Source organism: Canis lupus, chromosome 37, assembly GCF_003254725.2.
Source record: "Canis lupus dingo isolate Sandy chromosome 37, ASM325472v2, whole genome shotgun sequence".
In the NCBI taxonomy this organism is placed as follows: Eukaryota; Metazoa; Chordata; class Mammalia; order Carnivora; family Canidae; genus Canis; species Canis lupus.
This window is the reverse complement of record NC_064279.1, coordinates 29,743,337-29,761,756: the sequence shown is the minus strand read 5'-3', so window position 1 is coordinate 29,761,756 and position 18,420 is coordinate 29,743,337. Positions and strand designations below refer to the sequence as shown.

At 38.9% G+C, this 18,420-nt stretch overlaps 1 pseudogene; it reads left to right on the top strand.

The window, feature by feature from the left end:
- The first annotated feature begins 16,480 nt into the window (after nt 1-16,480).
- LOC112656722 (60S ribosomal protein L37a-like) lies at nt 16,481-16,876 on the top strand (annotated as a pseudogene).
- The last annotated feature ends 1,544 nt before the right edge of the window (nt 16,877-18,420 follow it).

The window sequence follows — 18,420 nt, the reverse complement described above, 5'->3', positions numbered from 1 at the left end:
GTTAAAAAAGAAGTATTTTTATTATTTCAGTGAAGACTTGGTGAATGTGAAAACTACAGTTTCTCTTCCCTTTTTGCCTACTACCTCATCTAACTGTTAAAAAATGTGTAGTATTGCCTGAAACCTGTTGACCATTTGGGTAAATAATTCACTGAAATAGAAGAATCAGACTCAAAAACATGGCCAAGAGTTAGAACAATTTAATAATCTAGCTTCTATGCTCTATTGACACCTACCAATTAATTACTAAATCATGAAAGTAAGAAGTCAAAACGGTTTCCCTGGAACTGTTTCAGTTTCCACGGCTTAGGCATGAGTTTTTCATCAAGCTCCACTTTTTCCTTATGATGCACACATCCATCGTGGCACAGACCATTTAATGTAAAGTTTATAAAACTTGGTGTCAGTAGACTGAATTCTGATCCCAGGACTGCCCACCAGATAAGTAAGTCCACTTCTGTGAACATTGATTTCCTTGTTTTTAGAATAAAAGGATGAGATTTAGGGACTCTATCATACTGAGCCAGACCTATGCTCCATCTTAGATAAGTACTGGGGCCCTGAGCATGAGACAGTTTAGCTCTCCTTCTATCTATTGTTCTTAAAGGCTAGGCACATTGAAACATCCCGTCTTCCCTAAATAATCTGCAATCCATGTGTCATTCATGAATTTCTCTAATCATAGAGGATACTAGGCATCTGTGTCTCTAGTGTGAAATCATCAATTACACTGGTAATGTTGAATGTGCCAAAAAAAAAAAAAAAAAAAAACAACCTGCTCTCATCAGATGGTGCTGAAAAGAGGGAGAACAAAGGTGGTAACCTAATCATGGGCAAATGTAGTCATGGGAACCCGTGCAGGTGAAGTATAGGGGGTGTTGTGTATTGTCCTCTCCCCCATAAACTTATTTAGGAGCTGTCAGGAGAGAGACTGGCTCCTGTAATTTTCTGCAGATGGAAACAGAAGGAAATGAAGAAAGATAGATTTTACAATGTGAATGATATGGTGAGAAGCTAAGTGTTAAAGCAAAGTGTTAAAGTGGTGAATTATTGCTTGGAATTCCTTATGCACTCTCTGTATTAGAATTATATATCCGTGCCCTTTGCCATGCAATGACCCGCTACTATGGTTGGAATCTATTTTCCCACCCAGTGATGTTGGGTTGGATTTTGTGGCTGACTTTAGCTAACAGGGTGTGAGTGGAAGTGACAGTGCCAGCTCCAGGTTGAGTCTGTGATTTGTCACAAGAATATACCCCTCATTGTCACTGGTCCAAGGAGAATGGAGAGTGGTGTGTAGATGTGAACCCCACCTCTAGTTTTTGATCAAACCCAAAAGGCTTAAAAGGCCAATGCAAAGCTGTATCAACCATCTCACGGATTACTGAGCAAGGAAAATAAATTCTTAAGGTCTGTAAGCACTGTATTTTAGGGTGGCTCACTATTTAGCCTTATTGTGGCCAGAGCTGACCAAAGCACTTAGAAAATGTTTAATTGTGTTAGAAGATGAAATTTGTAATCAATAAATTAATAAGTCTACTCACCCTCCCTTTCTTTCTCCCTGTCTCCCTGAGCTCTTTCCTTTTCTGTTCATTCCTCCTTTCTCTCTCCTTTCTTTTCTTCTGCAAATATTTATTAAAAGTCAACTAAAGGTTCAAAATTGTGCTGGAATGAGGAAGAAGGCTGATACAACCTCTGCCCTTGTGAAACCTGACAGATATGATATGCGTTATGAAGGAAAGCGATGTGATAGGTAGGTATGGAACTCAGAAGCCTGCATGAAGATTCTGAAACAGGGGGAACTAGGTTTTAAAAACCAAATGAGGGCAGCTCGGGTGGCTCAGCAGTTTAGCACCTGCCTTCAGTCCAGGGCGTGATCCTGGAGACCCAGGATCAAGTCCCACGTCAGGCTCCCTGCATGGAGCCTGCTTCTCCCTCTGCCTGGGTCTCTGCCTCTCTCTGTGTCTCTCATGAATAAATAAATAAAATCTTAAAAAAAAAAATCGGGGCGCCTGGGTGGCTCAGGTGTTTAGGCATCTGCCTTCAGCTTAGGTCATGATCGCAGGATCCAGCTAGGACTTGACATGCTGCACCCTGCTCAGTGGGGGGAGGTGGGGGTCTGCTCCTTCCTCTCCTCTGCCCCTCCCCCAGTGTGTGCTCTCTCCTCTCTCACTCTCTCACTCTCTCACTCTCTCTCTTTTAAATGAATAAATAAAAATTTTTTTTTAAGATTTTATTTAACTATTCATGAGAGACACAGAGAGAGAGAGGCAGAGAAGCAGGCTCCCTGAGGTGAGGCCAATATGGGACTCAATTCCAAGACCCGGGATCACACACTGAGCCAAAGGCAGACACTCAACCACCAAGCCACCCAGGTGTCCCGTGAATAAACAAAATCTTAAAAAAAAAAAAAAAAAAGAACTTTATCATAATTCGCAACAATAAAAGTAGTGCATGGCAAAAGGCAGAGATTTAGAAGGAATGTGTAGTGACACATAGAAGTAGGCAGCTTTGTGGGTGGAGGTAGGCATTTTGGACTGTTTCCATAGAAGATTTGGAATCCACTGGAGAATTTGAAGCCCAATGTGCTTCAGTTTAGGAGTTTTAGAAAGATCCTCTGGCCTCAGAGCACAGAACCGATTTGAAGAAGGAGAGAATGGGCTCAGAGGGTTGTAGGCTTTTAGTGAAGTGAGTGAAGTGTCCTTGGCTTAATACAACTTAAATAGTTATAATTACATAAACAGTGAGATTGATTGATTTAATCCAAAAGGGTAGTATAAGTCTCGGGAGGATCGAAGATGGTAGGAGGATTTGTAGAAGAATTAAAATCTCATTAAAAGTTTAATTTCAATACAATTAACATACATTGTTATATTAGTTTCAGGTGTAAAACATAATGATTCAATAATTCTTTACCTAATCATCATCATAAGTGTACTCTTTAATTCCCATCACCTATTTCACCTGTAACCCCACCCATTTCTCCTCTAGTAACCATCAGTTTTCTTGCTATTGTTAAGAGTTTGGCTATGGTTTCCTTTTTTCTTTGCTCATTTGTTTTGTTTATTAAATTCCACATATGAGTGAAATCACACGGCATCTGTCTTTCTCTGACTGACTTATTTCACTGAGCATAATAGCCTCATATTATGAGAGGTTAGACGAGATAGATGAGATTCATCTATGTTGTTGCAAATGGCAAAATTTCACCCTTCTTTATGGCTAAGTAATATATATCACTTCTTTATCCATTCATCTAATGAGAGACGCTTGGACTGATTCCATAATTTGACTATTGTAAATAATGCCGCAATAAACAGAGAGGTGCAAGCCTCCCTCTGAATTTATGTTTTCACATTTTGGGGTAAATACCCAGTAGTGGAATTCCTGGATCATCTGGTAATTCTATTTTTAATTTTTGAGGAAACTCCGTACTGCTTTCCACAGTGACAGCACCCGTTTGCGTTCCCACCAAGAGTGCACGACACTTTCCCCCACATCCTCACCAATACTTGTTGTTTCTTGTGTTTTTGATTTTAGCCATTCTGACAGGTGTGAGGGTGATATCTCATTGTCTCATTGTGGTTTGACTTGTATTTCCCTGATGACGGGTGATGCGAAGCATCTGTTCAGGTGCCTGTTGGCCATCTGGATGTCTTCTTTGGAGAGATGTCTGTTCATGTCTTCTGCCCATTTAATAAGGTCTTTACACCTCTTGGATACTAACCCTTTATCAGATATGCCATTTGGAAATATGTTCTCCCATTCAGTAGGTTTTCTCTTAGTTGTGTTGATTATTTCCTTTGCCATGCAGAAGCTTTGTATTTTGATGTAGTCCCAGTGGCTTATTTTTGCTTCTGTTTCCCTTGCCTCAGGGGAGATATCCAGAAAAATGTTTATGGCCAATGTCAGAAATCACTGCCTGGGCTCTCTTTTAAGATTTTTATGGCTTCAGGGCTCTCATTTAGGTCCTTATTCCATTTTGAGTTTGTTTTTGTGTATGGGGTAACAAAGTGGTTCAGTTCCATTCTTTGGCATGTTGCTGTCCTGTTTTCCCAACACCATTTGTTGAAGAGACCTTCTTTTTCCCATTGGATATTCTTTCCTGCTTTGTCAAAGGTTAATTGACTATTTAATTGTGGGTTTATTTCTGGATTTTCTCTTCTGTTCCATTGATCTCTGTGTCCATTTTGTGTCAGTACCCTACTGTTTTGATGACCACAGCTTTGTAGCATATCTTGAAATCTGAGATTGTGATGTCTCCAGTTTTGTTCTTCCTTTTCAGGATTGCTTTGGCTATTCGGGATTGTTTGTGGTTCTGTACAAATTTTAGAATTGTTTGTTCTAGTTCTGTGAAAAATGCTGTTGGTATTTTGATAGGGATTGCGCTGAATATGGAAATTGCATTGGGTAGTATGGACATTTTAAGATTTCTTCTTCCAGTCCATGAGCATAGAGTATCTTTCCATTCATTTGTATTGTTTTCTACTTCTTTCCTCAGCGCTTCATAGTTTTCAGAGTACGCTGAAGTTTCACTTCCTTGGTTAAGTTCATTTCTAGTTATTTTGTTATTTTTGGTGCAACTGTAAATGGGACTGTTTTCTTAATTTCTCTTTCTGCTACCTCATTATTAGTGTATGGAGATGTGACACATTTTTGCATATTGAGTTTGTATCCTGTGACCTTACTGAATTCAGGTATCAGTTTTAATAGGTTTTGGTAGAGTCTTTAGGGTTTTCTGCAGATAGTATCATGTCATCTGAAAATGTAACAGTTTTACTTCTTCCATACCAATCTGGCTGCCTTTTATTTCTTGTTCTTGTTTGATTGCTGTGGCTAGGACTTCCAGTACTACGTTGGATAAAAGTGGTGAGAGTGGACATCCTTGTTTTATTCCTGGTCTTAAAGAAAAGCTTTCATTTTTTCACCAGTGAGTATGATGTTAGCTATAGGTTTTACTTTTTTTAAAAGATTGAAAAAAATTTATTTGAGATAGGGGAGAGAGAGTGAGTACATGCAGAGGAGGAGCAGAGGGAGAGGAAAAGTAAGTTGTGCACTGAGCAGAGAACCTGATGTGGGGCTTAATCCCAGGACCCTGGGATCATGACTTGAGCCAAGGGCAGACACTTAATGACTAAGCCACCTAGGTGACCCAGGTTTTTGATATAAGGCCTTTATTATCTTGGAACCTGTTCCCTTTATACCTATTTTGTTGAGTGTTTTTTTTTTTCTTAAGATTTTATTTATTTATTTATTCATGAGAGACACAGAGAGAGAATGGCAGAGACACAGGCAGAGGGAGAAGCAGCTCCATGCAGGGAGCCGGATGTGGGACTCGATCCCGGGACTCCAGGATCACGCCCTGAGCCAAAGGCAGGCGCTAAATCACTGAGCCACCCAGGGATCCCCTTGTTGAGTGTTTTTATCATGAATAAATGTTGTACTTTTTCAAATGCTCTTCCTGCATCTATTGAAATGATCATATGGTGTTTATGGTTTTTATCCTTCTTGGTTTTTTGTTTGTTTATTTGCTTGTTTATGAAGGATACTTTTTTTTTAGTCATAAACCTGGCAATATTTGACTTCTGAAATTATGTGCATGTATTACTTTTGTTTTAAAACATACATTAAAAAAGACAAAAGCAATTATCTGATAGGCACAACATCCTTTTAATGAAATATTCTGGTTAAGCACAAATTTGTAACTGAAATACTCTGACAACAGTGTGTTTTAACTATTAATTACTTCGGTAAAGGAATCAGTTTCTATTGCAGAAGGTAACCAGGGTCACCAATGTAATAGGAATCTCCCTTAAAAGCTAGAAACCAGTTGCTGTTAGCAAAATATTGGAGCTCACACATCTCCTTTGGCCAGATCCAATTTCCTCTTCCTTTACCCACATACTTGGGAGTGTAGTCCAACTGTTCCCTCACTGCCACAATCACGTCTCTACATGGGTCCCACCACTGCCCCACTGTTGCTATGACACATGGAAAGCTTCCCCAGCTTCCTGTCTCCCTGCTGTCTCTGAATTTAAAAAGCAAACTCTTTTTGGGAAAAGCTATTGGTGTTTTGGGCTCTTTATATCTTCCTTCTACAGGGAGTCAGGGAAATGACTGAGGTATAAGCTTCTCACAAGGGTACTTCTCACCCAACTTGTCTTGCTGTTCATTAAATAGTAACAGAACTAGGCTTGTTCTTCTACCATTTCCTAGGTTCAATTCTGGGAAAGTCCTAATCTGTGTGCCCTGCAAACCCTTGAGCAAACCTACATCATTCTCTGTTTCATTGTGAAACAAATGAACTCTTATCATTCAACACACCCTCTTATTCATGTGGTTCCAAGTGCACTAGTCTTCTGACTGTCACTAGAACGCATCAAATACTCTCACATCTTAGGGTCCTTTCTACCTGGATTGCTCCTCTCATGAGTAGCCATATGATGCAATGCCTCACTTACTTCAGATCTTTCCTGAAGAAAGACCACCATCACCTTGTCAACGAAGTCTTTTTTGACCAGTCTATTAAAAACTACAGCCTTCTCTGAACGCTTCCTCTACTGCACCCTGCCTAACATGTCTCCATACCACTTACTGACATTTAAAATACTTTACATATTTGTTTATTGCCTGTGTTTCCCTTCCAGAAGGAAAAATCATAATAACAGGAAATTCTGCCTGTTTTGTATCCCAGGTATCTAGAGCAGCTTCTAGCATGTGTCCTTAGTAAATATTTTTGAATAATAAAGTATTAGTTAATAATACATATTAGGGGCACCTGGGTGGCTCAGTGGTTGAACATCTGCCTTTGGCCCAGGGCGTGATCCTGGAGTCCCGGGATCGAGTCCCGCGTCAGGCTCCCTGCATGGAGCCTGCTTCTCCCTCTGCCTGTGTCTCTGCCTCTCTCTCTGTTGTCTCTCATGAATAAATAAATATAATTTTTAAAAACATATCTTAAACCCTGTCCAGTGAATAGTACAGCTTTTTAAGTACTTTCCAGTAACCAAATACTTTAGGTAAATTCAAAATATTAGTATTTTTAATCCTAGGTCCAAATATTGGATACCGTAAGAGGAAAAATGCTTATACTTATTTTCTAATATAGTAGTGGGTGCTCAATAAATATTTATTGGATGACACTATAAAAGGCAAATAACATATTTCAATATAAAAATGTAATCTTAAGTTGTCCCCAAAAGATTCATATACTTCATTATAACCAATGATTTTTAGAAGAGGAACAGGAAGATGTGTGAGGATTGATAGGAAGGAGTAACTTAGTCAGTTTTGTGTTTTACAAAGAACCGTTCTTTGTGGAAGTGGGAAAGATGGATAGGGAAGGCTGTCTACACTAACCAAACCAATTAGGTGATTGTCATGGTCCAGGTGGGAGATGATGGGGATCTGAACTGAGACATTGATAGTGAGGTAGAGAAGAGGGTGTAGAGACCTAAATATTCATCATGTCAAATCCTTGTTTGACATTCCTGGTGGGATTGTAAAATGATACAGCAACTTTGGAAAACTTTGACAGTTCCTTAAAATTGTTAAGCATAGAGTTAGTATATGATCCAGAAATTCCACTCCGAGGCATCTACCCAACAGAATTGAAAGCACATGTTCATACAAAAACTGGTACATGAATGTTATTCATAGTAGCTCCAAAGCAGAAAAAACTCAAATGTCCATCAACAGATGAACAAATAAACAGACTGTGGAATATTCAAACAATGGAATATTATTTGGCATAAAAAGGAATGAAGTACTGATACATACTACAATGTGGATGAACTTTGAATACATTACGTTAACTAGAAGAAGCCAACCACCAAAGACCACTCATTGTGTGATTCCATTTATATTGAATATACAGAACAGGCAAATCCAAAGAGAGAGAAAATGGATTAAAGGCACTCGGGAGAGGATGCAGGGAGAGTAACTGCTAATGGGTATGGAGTTTCCTTTTGGGGTAATAAAAATGTTCTGGAATTAGAGTGTGGAAATGGTTGTGCAATTCTATGAATATATTTTTTAAATTACTGACTTGTACACTTTAAAGGGATAGTTTTTATGCTATGTAAATTATATCTCAATAAAGCTGTTATTTAAAAAATATTCAGCAAGTAAAATGGATAGTCTTTGGTGACATATCGAATGTGGAGGATGAAGGTAAAGGTTAGAGCAGAAGGACTTGGAGCCTCTCAGTTTGTATAAGCGATGAAAAGCAATGAGGATATTTTTCCCAAAGTAACTTAAGAATAAAAAAGAGGGCTGGTGGGGGGAGATGCCAAGAAACAGATATGGAGCTGGACAAAGAATGCCCAGCAAAAATAAATCTATGAATGGAATGAGCAGTGAATTCTTTGTTTTATTAAAATAATTTAAAAAATCATCTTAGAAGACATGATGGAAAGTGTACACTGCTCTTTAAAAATATAATCAAATGAAGTCAAATTTGATTAACACGGCAAGTATAAATCGACTGTCCAAGAAATATAAAGACAGAAGTGTCAAACAAAAATGTCATTTGGAAGGAATAGGTTTGAAATGACACAACTTCGGTATGAAGAATTATTTTGTTCCATGAAACTCAGTTTATATTGTACCACATTCCACTGAATAAATAGTATGGCCAAAATTGAAAAAGAAGTTAAAATAGAATCTGATCTTTAAGGATTCTATGGGTTAGAGGACTAGAAGAAATATTCTCAGACACAAACATGCAGATCTTATATATTTGGTGCCAATGCTATCCACTTTAAAAGCTGACCAGAGCATGAATTTTTCAAGTAAACCTAACTTCAAGCTGCATAGTTGCCATTATTGGCTGTTCCTGAGTCAGCTCACTGCTGTTTGCATCTGTGCAGGGATGGGGCAAATGGATTGGAGCTTGGCCTGTCCCCAGTCCCAGACTCTGAGGCTGAGCTGTACTTTCCAGGACTCTTCCATGTTCACATAGTGTCTTTTAGCTACTAGTACCACTCCTCGATTCCTTGTAGTATACGGACAGTTCAGGTTAGATGACGCTGGAGTTGATATTCCTATTTTTATGGAAAATACTGTGCCCCTTGCAATCAAATGCGTTCCTCCATGCACTACAATCCAATCCAAAAGCATTATGGAAGAACCACATGACCTCAAACCATCACTCTGCACTGAAGATCTATCTTAAAGGAGAACACAGGCAGAAGCCCCTTTAACCTCAGCCGTAGCAACTTCTTACTAGACATGTCACTACAGGCAAGGGAAACAAGCAAAAATTGGAGGACCTCATCAAGATAAAAACCTACATAGCAAAGGAAATAACCAACAAAATTAAAAGGCAGCCTACTGAGTGAGAGAAGATGTTTACAAATGACTTATCTGATAAAAGGTTAGTATCCAAAATCTACAAAGAACTTATCAAATTCAATACCCAAAAAATAAGTAACCCAGTTAAGAAATGGGCAGAAGACATGAGAAGACATTTTTCCAAAAAAGACATCCAGATGGCTAACAGATACATGAAAAGATGCTCAATATCACTCGTCGGCAGAGAAATACAAACCCAAACCACAATGAGATACATCTTACATCTGTCAAGATGGCTATAATTAACAAAAGAAACAACAGGTGTCAGCGAAGATGTGGAGAAAGGGGAACCCGCCTGCACTGCTGGTGGGAATCCTTCTGGAGAACAGTAGGGAGGTTCCTCAGAATGTTAAGAATAGAACTATGTTCCAACATAGTTCATATGTTGCACTACTAGGTATTTCCCCAAAGAATAAAATACAGATTCAAGGGGGAACATGCATCCCAATGTTTACAGCAGCATTATCAACAGTAGCCAAACTATGGAGAGAACTCAGATGTCCATCCACTGATGAATGGATAAAGAAGATGTGGTATGTGCACACACACACACACACAAACACACACACACAGAGGAATACTACTCAGCCATCGAAAAGAATGAAATCTTGCTGTTTGCAACGACATGGAACTAGAGTGTTTCATGTTAAGTGAAATAAGTTAGTTGGAGAAAGACAAATACCATGTGATCTCACTCGTGTGGAATTTAAAAAAGAAAACAGATGAACGTAGGGAAAGGAGAAAAGAAAAAAAAAGGGAGAGGGAAACAAGCCATAAAAGACTCTTAACGATAGAGCATAAACTGAGGGGTGATGGAGGGATGTGGATGGGGGATGGGGGATGGGAATTAAGGAGGGCACTTGTTATGATGAGCACGGGGTACTGCATGTAAGTGATCAATCACTGAATTCTATTCCAGAAACCAATATAGCCCTGTATGCTAACTACCTAAAATTTAAATAAAAAAACAATATTAACAGTTATCATTGCTTACATATCTACCACATGCCAAATAGTATATAAACTGAAGCTCAGTCACTCAACTTGTGCAAGCCACATGGCTGGTGAGAAGTAGAATCAGAATTGAACGCAGGGGTACCCATGCCAAAATCATACTCATAAGTGCATCATGATATTGCTCCACTGGAAATCCCCTTCAGTAATAACAAACATCTTGGTTTCCCCAGTACATTTTTGCTGGACCAACATCCCAAAACAGGGCTGTCGTTCTACTCAAAAACCTGTGTTCTACACTTCCCAGAAATACAGCATTTGTCCCACCACCCATTAATACTGTTGCCTTTAAGCACCGTAGCATCTGAACCAGTTAAGCAGAATCCCATCCTCAGATAGATTGCATTCACCTTTTGAGAAATAGTCTCTTTTCTTTCCAAATTGTCCTTTGGCAACCCAGCCTTGCATTTCTAACACCCTTGATGTCGTAAACTGTTGGTAGAGCCAAGTTGACATTTCATTTAGGGCTGATTTTATTCAGAAGCGTTTGAACTCGACTTTGAGACTTTGGAGACATGAAACACAAAAAAGATAACTTGAAGCAATACCTGATTAACGCTGAATAATTCAGAATTAATCAAAGTGTATTTTAAGCAGGATGCCTAAGCTAACACATTCTGAATATGAGCCATATGATTACTCAGAGAAAATGAGAAGAGGAGTTTTTAAGTTCAAACAGATTTAGAATCAGCATTTTAATTGCAGCAGCACTTCACAGTCTTCTCGTTTCCTTTGTCTGCCACAGATGTATTTCCTCCCAAATCCTTATATTTTAATTTTTTTCTGTGGTAGTACTTATTTTAAGCTGTACTATCATGCAGTTGCTTCTCATTTCTCTACACCAACAGAGAGGTATGAAGCAGCACCGCCCTACTGAGTTAAGGGTGGGACCAGAGGCACAGTGAGTAGCCACTTCTAAGAACAGGAGGTTGTGCAGAGCAAATGCAGCTCCAGAAATGAGAGTTGGAGACTGGGAAAGCAACAAGTGATATAACCTCATAAAAGCTGGGGCTCAGTGTCTGAAAGATATTACATACAAAGAAGTGACATCCAGCAAGCAATAGTCATAAAATAATTATTTATTTATCAATTTTAATAAAATAATGACCAAGGGAACTAATTCATAATCCATAATCATACTACATAATTTTCCTTTTCTCACATTACTCCTCATTCTGGAATCTTCTTACTGCCTCCTCCTATTCATTCTCAATTCCTTCCCAATCCCCAAAGTGCTTGTCAAGTCATCCTTGTTCTTTATTTTTGTCCCTTGTCCTAGCAGTTCTCCAATCTTCTCCTTCTCCCCCCTCTTTTATTTTCCCTGGTTGGCACCGCATGTCTACTGCAGGGAAGAGCTATACTTTTGTGGGGTATGGGGGAGAAGTCCTTACATCATGGGAGGTGCCCGGGTTTGAGATGCCTGGTATCATAATCAGTCAACTTTTCCCTTCATTGGGCAAGGCTTTGTCCTTGCAGAATCAACAACTCAAGGGCTTCCAATAAAACTTTGAGTGTCCACTGTCCTGTAAACAAATGAGAAGTTCAAGGCCCCTTCACTCACGTGATTGCTTGAATCTGTTGCCCATTCATCTAGTCTGAAGCCAAGTGGGACCTCAAGTGGAAGAGAGATGTAGCTGACCATGTTTAGGGACACCAAAGCCTTCCTGCATTTTCAAGTGACCCAAGTTTGCCAAATCACATCTGCAAAAACTCAGTTATGAGGTGAGGTGAATTGAGATTTAAACCAGAAGTTCCAGTTATGAGCCCATAATCCTCTGATCTTTCAAAATATTAAGAAATCCACTTAAAATATTTTATATATGTTAAAATAACATCATAAAATCTGGATGAGCAGGACTGGGAACTTACTATGCAGTTATGATCATGCCTCAAGGCAAGTACAGAAAAACCAGTTGTTAAGGAATAGATTAAGTACCCATCTGCTGTGCAATCTTGGGCAGGCAACTTCTCTGAGTTTCAGTTTTTTAACTTTAAGGGATTAGATAGTCTGTTCTCTGCAAATCTTTTCAGCTATTACATTTTATGATTTTAATATACCTGGGTTGTTTTCACCTCTTGTTTTCATCTCATTTCAGGCAAACTTCTAAAGATTTTCTACTTGCTCCTCTGTACATTTTGATCATAAGAGACAAAGAGAATCTAATCTACATGTATTATGGCAGAGAGAAGACCCAGAGGCTACAGTAAGATTAATATTATTATCTCTAGTTACTTTAACAAATGTTGTTGATTTCCCCTACTCTTTTCCTGGACTACCTCAAGCTTTTTATACTTTCAATACAATTTCATTTTAAAGAACCTGACATTTTCTAAACCTTTGAAGGTCATATTTTCTGTCTGTGTGTGTGACTTGAAGAATTATTTGTGTTTTCATTAGGAGTTCATGCTATTTCGCTGGAAGCATTAATAACCACCTTAACTTTGTATGTGTATGAAGCCTCTTTCCAAGGGTCTTGACCCTGTAGTCTGCAGACTGATAGATGGACCGGCTAGGAGGCGAAATTCTAAGAATAAATCTTAGTTAGATTTACAATACAATTATGTAAAACTCAAAAGAGAGAGTTCCAAAGGTACCCACCACAGAGGTCTCCTTACCCTATCTAATTATACCATATTAATGGATTAATACACTGAGTACTGAAGCTGCTCTCCTGTCACCTCTTTCCTCCTTCCTTTTTTAAAAAAATATTTCATTTATTCATGAAAGACACACACACAGAGAGGCAGAGATGCAGGCAGAGGGAGAAGCAGGCTCCATGCAGGGAGCCAGACGCGGGACTCGATCTCGGGTCTCCAAGATCAGGCCCTGGGCTGAAGGCGGCGCTAAACCACTGAGCCACCTGGGCTGCCCCTTGAGGATGTTTTAAAAGCAGCAAGTTATAACAGACATCCTGCCCAAGTGCCACCCAAGGATAGTCCCCCATAGTTTATTTTCACTTAAAACTTCTTACTTTGCAAACTTATACTTTGCATTTTTTGACAACCTGAACTCTCTGAATGAGTTTGTTAAAACAAGCTAAATGGGTAAAGTAAGTTCCTGTAAGACAGGCAAGTTGCGTTTAAAATGGAACTCACCCAAATTAATCTTAATTGTTAGAACTTGGAACTGATACCTAGATAATTTTTTCTTCCCTGAAACATGTGCAGGGTAGATGGTGACAAGTGGGAAATGGAAGATATTGGCTTCTCTGCCATCTTGTTTTTCACTTCCTTAACATATGGTCTCTAGTAGGGAAGATAGACTATATTTATTCTTAACCTCCTACTATCTCTTTCACACCTTTTGAAACTAAAGGATCCTCTTGAATTAGTGCATTATTTTAAATTAAATGTCTTAATTTTTTATTGAAAAAGTAATGCATGCTTACCCAAGAAAAATAACATTTATTCCTTCTTCTTTTTTCTTTTTCTTTTTAAAGATTTCATTCATTTATTCATGGGAGACATACAGAGAGAGAGAGGTGGAAACACAGGCAGAGGGGGAAGCAGGCTCCATGCAGGGAGCCCGACGTGGGCCTTGATCCCAGGTCTCTAGGATCAGACCCTGGGCTGAAGGCGGCGCTAAACCGCTGAGCCCCCCGGGCTGCCTTTATTCCTTTTTCACATGTTCATCAAGTACTTATTTTAGGACAGATACTATTCTAAACTCATTTATTTGATTCCATTTATTTCTACAGCTACATTGAATTACTATTATCTTATTATCTGTAATTATCATAAAAGTATTATTATTTCCATGTTTGCAGATGAGGATATGGAGTTACAGAGAAGCTAGGTGACTTATCAAAGGTTACAGAGGCCCCAGAACACAAGTGTCAACTCCAGAGTTCTGTTGTGTACCCTGAAGGGATATCTAGCATCCTACCAAGCAAATGTCACACTGTCAGCAGTGCATATTCGCTCATTTTTCATATGGCTTGAGTTTTTCTAATTCCAAACCATCATAGATGAAGTTTGATCCTAACTCCAATCCACCACGTTATAGACAATGGATGAGGACCTTGTGATTCAGCAGGATCATAAGATCTGCTTGAAGATTGTAGGGACTTGTGTGGACAAGAATGCTGTCTGGCTCCCTGGTGAGATTACTTGAGGCTTGTGAGATAAGCACTGGAGCCCCCTACTTTATTTGGCTTTTTTCTAGGAGGTGTGACTGTCATACTTCCAGTGTGTCCAAAGGCCCAGTCTGGGTGCTGTAGGGGAGGCAAGGAAGGTTCCTCATCCCTGGAAGACATATGGCTCTTCTTGTGGTATTGCAGTTTCTCCTAGAGTTTTAACTCTATGTTCTAATCATAAAAAGTCTTTGATTCTCAAAACAAACACATACCCACCCACCGTTTTAGACAAACACAATAAAATTATTGCAGTATTTGGTACATGACCTTATTTTTTACACATCCCCTTTAATAATACAGTTTTGGTGACCTCGATAGTTTCTGGAGCTATTCTCTATCTACCTTAAAGCTTGACTATACCTTTAATTGATTGTGGAATAATAACTCTTTGCTGTGTAAATGTTGGAGGACTGATGGAATGATTTTTCCCAGAGTGCTTCTGAAGAACAGAAAAAATACTGTGTTCTATTTCAACACATCTTCTTTGTACTATTTTTATCGCTGAGATTGAGCAGCAGGCAGATAATGAACTCACTCTTAAAATGATGAAATTCAATCATATATTTTAGATAACGAATTGGTCAGTCTGTAATGTTCAATGGATAACTTAAATGCAGTTTTCTGCAGAAGGAAACCTCTGCTTTTATGAAAGGAGAAAAAATTACTAGTAAAATAGACCTTTTATGCAAGAGCTAAGAAGGCAAAGATATTCATCATTGTTGTGGCATCGTAATATTTCTTGTGAGAAAAAGTAAATTCAGCTAATTGATTGCACTGACAGCACATGCAACATCTACATTTAAATTATTAAACATCACTAATGTTCTAGAATCTTCCCTCACCATCACAAAAGTCAGGACCAGGCTGCTTTGCAAGGTCTCAGTGATGATTCATCTTAGACCTAATGACAGAGACACAGAAGCAAAAATTTGGTCTCACCGTACTGCTCTAGGTCCTGCTGCTGGAGTGATCCGTCTGGGTTAAAAGTGATACCCGCCATAACAATTCACAGACACTAAAGGCAAATGCCATCCACATTTCCTAGTTGGCAAGAATTTGTGGGAATTTGAAACATTTCAGGTTTAAAACAAGACTCGATGTAATGTCAATATTTAGAATGGGCCACATTACATGGCTGTTGTATAATGCCATACCAGAACAGCCCAACTTGTAGGACTGGCCCTGGATGGCACTGGTCAAGTTCTGTTTTGACACATTTAAATTCATTTTATTGACCCTTTGGTTAGGATGAGTCAATGCAATTGATTTCACTTTTCATTTGACCCCTTGGCTTCCAGGGCCAGAGGTTCTCACACATGGGATCTCCAAATACTTCCCTTGACTTTGATAAGCATCAGGTACTTCAGTGACAGCAGTGGTTAACAGCAAGGGCTCTGGAGTTAGAGGTCCTCAGTTGAATCTCAGCTTTGCCGCTCACTAGCTGTAAGGGCGTGGGGATGAAAAGTAAGCTCAGTGTCTGTTTCCTCACCTGTAAAATGAGAATAATAATAAAACCTACCTCAGAAACCTACATACCTTATTCAGTGCATGTGAAATTCTTGGAATAGTACTGAGCACGTAGAAATTGACCATTTTTTAAACTATCATAATGATTATTATGCACAGAATGACAGTGGTAATGCCTGCATTGCAATGTCTTTGTGAGCATTAAATGAGATAAAATATGTGAATGTTTAACACTGATGCTGAACATGAGCTATGTATCCAATGGGAGTGATTAATAATAGTTGCCATTGGCTGGGAGTTTACAGCACAGCTGGCCTGTGGAAGTACTTTACACATATTCTACCAACAACTCTTTGAGATACTTTTGAGTAATATTCCTATTTTATTGAGGAAATAATTGAGGCATAGTGAAGTTAAGTAATTTGATTAAGGTCAGGGAAAAACTGGACATATTCATTAAGATAATGTGAGCTACTTCTTCCTCTCTGGGCTCAGACCTGGTTGGCGGCAAGATGGCCAAATGCACCAAGAAGGTCAGAATCGTGGGTAAATATGGGACCCGTTATGGGGCCTCCCTCAGGAAGATGGTGAAGAAGATTGAGATTAGCTAGCATGCCAAGTACACCTGCTCCTTCTGTGGCAAGACCAAGATGAAAAGGCAAGCAGTGGGCATCTGGCACTGTGGCTCCTTGCATGAAGACTGTGGCTGGTGGCGCCTGGACCTACAACACCACTTCTGCTGTCACAGCAAAGTCAGCCATCAGAAGATTGAAGGAATTGAAAGACCAGTAGAAGCTCTGTCATTTGAAACATTGCTAGGCTATAATAAATGGGTTAATATATATATATATATATATATATATATATATATATATATATGAATGATAATGTGAGCTACTATGAAGAATAAACTCATAGCTCTTAGTGACTGAAAATAGAGTATTTCCCACATAAAATCCAAATGAATGATTGGTGGGAAGTCCTTCTCCACATAGTGCTCCCAAGATCCAGGTCCTTCTATGTTGTGGTTCTAGAATCTTTCACAAGTGGCCTCCAAGGTCACTATGATTTCCATCTTGGGAAGGCAGAAGGGGAAAGAATGTGAAGAATTCCACAGGTTTTATGGGCAAGACCAGTGTGCATAGTATTTATGTTAATATTCATTATCAAACCTGAGTTATGGCCATACCAGAATGCAAGGGGGGCCAGGATGTAGAATCAAGTTGTGTGTCCTATTTTTAGCCCAGTTTCCATGGAACTGAATCTTTTGACCAACACTACTATCATTTAATTTGAATTAAAAATGCAGTTGATCTGGGCACCTGGATGACTCAGTCTGTTAAGCTTGATTTCTGCTCAGGTCATGATCTCAGGGTCCCGAGGTTGAGACCTGAAGTGGGCTCCAAGCCTAGCGTGCTTAAGATTCTCTCTCTCCCTCTGCTCTTCCTCTCTCCCTCTCTAAAAATAATAGCATTACAGTTAATCCCTGGACAATGTGAGGGGTAGGGGCTCCGACTCTCTACACAGTCAAAAATCCACCTATAACTTTTGACTACGAACAGCCTACTGCTAACCGGAAACCTTACCGATAACATAAACAGTTGTTTAACACATATTTTGCGTGTGTATGTATCATATACTATACACAATACTTAAAATAACATAAGCTAGAGGAAAGAAAATGTTAATGAGAAAATCACAAGAAAGAGACAATTCATTTAGAATACTGTAATGGATTTGTCTAAAAAAAAAATCCACACATAAGTAGACCCATGCAATTCAAATTCATGTGGCTCAAGAGTCAGCTATACTTTCCTGTAGCTGGCATCTTTAATGATCTGTTTCATAAATACTTTATTTATTTGGCTCCTAAAACTACTTAGTATTAGATCAATGTCTTCCATTCACCAAAATTCGCTTTTTGGATCTGCCATCTACCGGGCATTACTATATTTCTCGATTTATATCTACCAAATATTAAGTCAACTAAGTAGACTGCATCCAAAATTTCATTTAAAAAAAAAAAACATTTAACTGAAAAATAGCAAACAGCCAATAGCGACTGAATTTTTTTATTACATATTTTAGAAGCTTGTAAATCCAGCCTATGACATTTAGATTTGCCCAGAATTAGATTGTCCTTCAACTGAAATCACTTCTTTAAAATTGTTTTGGCCCCAGGCTGCCTTAGCTTGTTTGAACATGCAAAAATGTCTCAAATATCATGGGCAAACCATGTCAGAAATCAAATTAAGAACATAATACCCAGCTGCATCTGGTGCCAAATCTTCCCAAATGAGTTTTACTTAACAAGGCTCTGCAAGATTATCTGGAGCCTTGTGGGTGAACTTTCAGTCATCTGATTCCTCTAGCTCTTCTATATTACCTTGTAGGAAGAATCAGGACTATCAGGTTGATATTTTGTTCTTGGTAGAAGGTCCTTTGGTTACCA